Source organism: Herpailurus yagouaroundi, unplaced genomic scaffold (assembly GCF_014898765.1).
Source record: "Herpailurus yagouaroundi ecotype Mexico unplaced genomic scaffold, PumYag 214, whole genome shotgun sequence".
Classification (NCBI taxonomy): Eukaryota; Metazoa; Chordata; class Mammalia; order Carnivora; family Felidae; genus Herpailurus; species Herpailurus yagouaroundi.
Window position 1 is genome coordinate 6,384,556 of NW_024412445.1, and position 4,033 is coordinate 6,388,588.

Below are 4,033 nucleotides of genomic sequence, written 5' to 3' on the forward strand. Positions count from 1 at the left end.
ATACCACATCTTCTTTATCCATTAATCCATCGATGGACATTTGGGCTTAAAGGCCTCAAATTTATAACAGCATTTCATTTCAAATTATAGTTCCAGAAGATTCTCTGCCTCTTTCCCTCTGTCCCTCTTCCCAGCTCATGCTCTCTCTCTCTGTAAAATAAAATAAAGAAAAAACAATTTATAGTTCAAGAAGAACTTTTTTCCAGGATATTTATTAAAGACGCTAAACCCATAGTTTTCTTCAATGGTATAAAATAGAAAACTAATAAACATATTAAAAATGCAGGAATTCCAACCTATTCAAATGAAATTCACAGAACTATTTAGAAAATTCCAAGGACAATTTTTAAATTATGGCATGCAAGAATAATCTCATTACAGGTGTTTTCCATTATGCTCTTGAAGGGGTGAAAAATTAACAAGCCATCATTTAGGCTGAACCCCATGACTCCTCCATCAAAAAATGCCGTTAAATGTGGAAAAATAAAAATCAGCAGTGGCAGCAACAACAAATAAACATAAACTTTTTAAAAAATGAAACGACTATTCAGGTGCCTGGGTGGCTCAGTCGGTGAAGCGTCCAACTCCTGATTTCAGCTCAGGTCATGATCTCAGGGTTCGCAAGTTCAAGCCCCATGTCGGGCTCTGTGCTGACAGTACGGGGCCTGCTGGGGATTCTCTCTCTCTCCCTCTCACTGCCCCTTCCCTGCTTACGCTCTATCTCTCTCAAAATAAATAAACAAAACTAAAAAAAAAAAATGAAAAGACTATAAATACAGAGAACAAGTTGATGGTTGTCAGAGAAGGGTGGGGGGGATGGGTAAAATGAGTGAGTGCCAGTGGGATACAGACTTCCCGTTATGCAGTAAGGTGGGTAAGTGGGGCAATAAAAAGCACAACATAGGGAATGTGGCCAATCGTGTCCTAATCTTAATGGATAAGCTGGTAGTTACACTTGGACACATAGCATAATGTATAAGCTTGTGGAATCACTATGTTGAACCCATGAACCTAATGCAACACTGTATCACCTGTGTTCTAATAATAAATAAATAAATACATAAATAAATAAATAAATGAAAAGACTCTGAAAATCTTCACTATCATCTTTTTTGACCTGAACTTGACAGTCTATTCAACCTAGTCTAGTCTATAGTCCAATGCATAGTCTATAGTCTAATGCATCCCATTACAATGACAGAAAGGTTGGGGATATAAATAAGGAGGGCATAAAAGAAATGAAAGGCATTAATATCAAAATGGGAAGAATTTTAAGATTAATAATACCTAACATCATTGTTTTTTTTTTTTTTTTTACCTTTGGAAATATTAGAGAGAAATTTACTAGAAATATTGTTAGGGAGAGAAAAAGAGAGAAATTTATAGATGGGCTTCAATATGGAAACCCAACATTCTGAATGCACAGAGTGATCCCCATTATAGAATGAGGCCTGAGTTCCCAGATTTGACCCACGAGGGGATCTGGGCATCATTGGAGAAAAGTGGTTTGCAAATGGTTTCCAAATAACTCAGAGTTTCCATGGTGATGCCTTGGTAGCATTTCAAACCACTTCAGGGGTTTGAGGAGGGTGTGCTGGAGACCCCCGTTCTCCTTAAAGAAAGCCTTGTTCTTTCTCTGTTTGGTATCCCAAGACTCGGTGTGTAGTTCCATAACAGCCAAAGAATAACAACAACAAACAAATAAAACCGCTATTGTGGAATTTGGAGCACAAAACCTTTCAAAATGCTACCTTCAGTGCAAATGGTTTGAAAACTGAACCCCAAAAGTGTAACATAGTCTCTAAAGAACCTATGAAAAGTTGTCCCATGGTGGCTGTGCTTTAAGGAAGATATAATGTAACTGCAGCAGCTCACAACTGAAGTGACAGAGGGGTGCGGAGGTGGCCACATCACCAAGTTCCCCTGGATTAAACAAGTCTGTCACCAGACGCCTGTGCCCCAGATGGGGCTTTGCCCGGAGCATTTCCAGCCCCTCAGTCGGGGCTCCTGGCTCAGTATTCTGTTACATTCAAATCAGTGTAAATCAATTAACTTATACTCTCATCTGTAAACACAGGGGTAATAACAGGGCAGGAATTTCTGCTGTATACATTTTTGTAAAACACTGGCTTCTCAAAATGCGCCCTGAATACAACAGTTTCTGGGCAGATTACAGGTAGAACATGCAACTTTGTAACCAGAGCAAAGAGGTAAACAAGCTGGCCAGGCAGTTCAGTGGGAGGCTGCCTCCAGGGGGATTAGAAATGCTCCAAGAGAACAAGAAAGTAACTTCTGTTTGCAGATGCTGAGACCCAGGGTAGAAGAAAATGCAACCTGCCCTAAATGTACAGCTAAGCAGTGCCTGGGGCGTCTCTCTGGAAAGGAAGCCTTGTATACAGATGCCTATGCTTCTTTTTAAGAGCCTTGTTGTGGCATAATTGACAAGTGATTAAATGTAAATATCTGTAATGTACAACCAGGTGAGTATTTTTTTTTAAGTTTATTTATTTATTTTTGAGAGAGAGGCAGGGAGAGGGGAAGAGAGGGAGAGAGAGAGAGAATCCCAAGCAGGTTGCACGCTGTCAGTGCAGAGCCCCAGGCAAGGATGGAACTCATGAACCGTGAGATCATGACCTGAGCTGAAATCAAGAATCAGATGCTTAACCGAGTCACCCAGGTGCCCTGCCCCCCAACCTGGTAAGGTTTTTATTTTTTTATGTTTATTTATTTTTAAGACAGAGAGAGACAGAGTGTGAGTGGGGGGTGAGGGGCAGAGAGAGAGGGAGACACAGAATCCGAAGCAGGCTCCAGGCTCTGAGCTGTTAGCACAGAGCCTGACGCGGGGCTCAAACCCACAGACCGTGAGATCATGACCTGAGCTGAAGTCAGACACTTAACCGACTGAGCCACCCAGGCGTCCCACATTGGGCTCTGAACTGACAGCATGGAGCCTGCTTGGAATTCTCTCTCTCTCTCTCTCTCTCTCTTTCTTTCTCTCTCTCTGCCCCTCTCCCACTCTTGCTCTGTCTCTCTCTCAAAATAAATAAACATTAAAAAATCAAGAAACCCTCTGTCAAGGAGAAAAGAGATATCAAATGCCAGCCGCCCCCTCTGCTGTTTTTCATCTCCTGGCTCATACTCTTGAAAATTTACATCACCTTGGGAACTCTCCTTTGCCTAAAAACAGAAGGTTTTCCTGTCTCGATTTGTTTCATTTCAAATAGGGAAATATACAAACAGCTTTTATTTCTCACAGAGAAAATTGATTTGAAATATCTGATCAGTTTCTACCAATAGGTGAATTCCACTTAAGCGATATTAGGTAAACCAATAAATAGTTACAAATGAAGTCATAAAATAACACAATAAATCAATGGTTATTCCACTTAATTTAACTGATTTCATTTAAAACAACGAAATTAAGCTGCTGTTTCCGTCTATCACATAGGCATACATCTTACAAAGCTCTTTGCATATGGGAAGGCTGTTTTTGGTGACGGAGGTTTATTTAACAAGACATCCAAAAGGAAGTAGACCATTGTTATGTCAAGAAAGTGGCTTTAAATTTTGGAAATAGAAATTATTGTTACACTCAGAGACACGATATAAAACAGCCTTTGTTTTTTGTTTGTTGGTTTGTTAATTTTTTAAGAGTTGCATATCAAAAGGGCGCCTGGGTGGCTCAGTCGGTTAGGCGTCAGACTTTGGCTCAGGTCATGATCTCGCGGTTCGTTGGTTTGAACCCCACATCTGGACTCTGTGCTGACAATGCAGAACTTGCTGGGGATTCTCTCTCCATCCCTCTCTCTGTCCCTCCCCCTCCACTCTCAAAAAATAATCATTAAAAATAAGAGAGCTGAATATTCCAAAATTTAAAGTTAAGTTTATGTGTTGACCTCGAAGTCTCATTGTTAAATAAATAATTGTATGAGAGTTGGGAGTTAGAGCAGTATGAAATTATTTTTGGACTGGCTGGATTCCATGAGACAGTAAGAATCTTACAAGTAGGGCCACTGGTGGGGCGCCTGGGTGG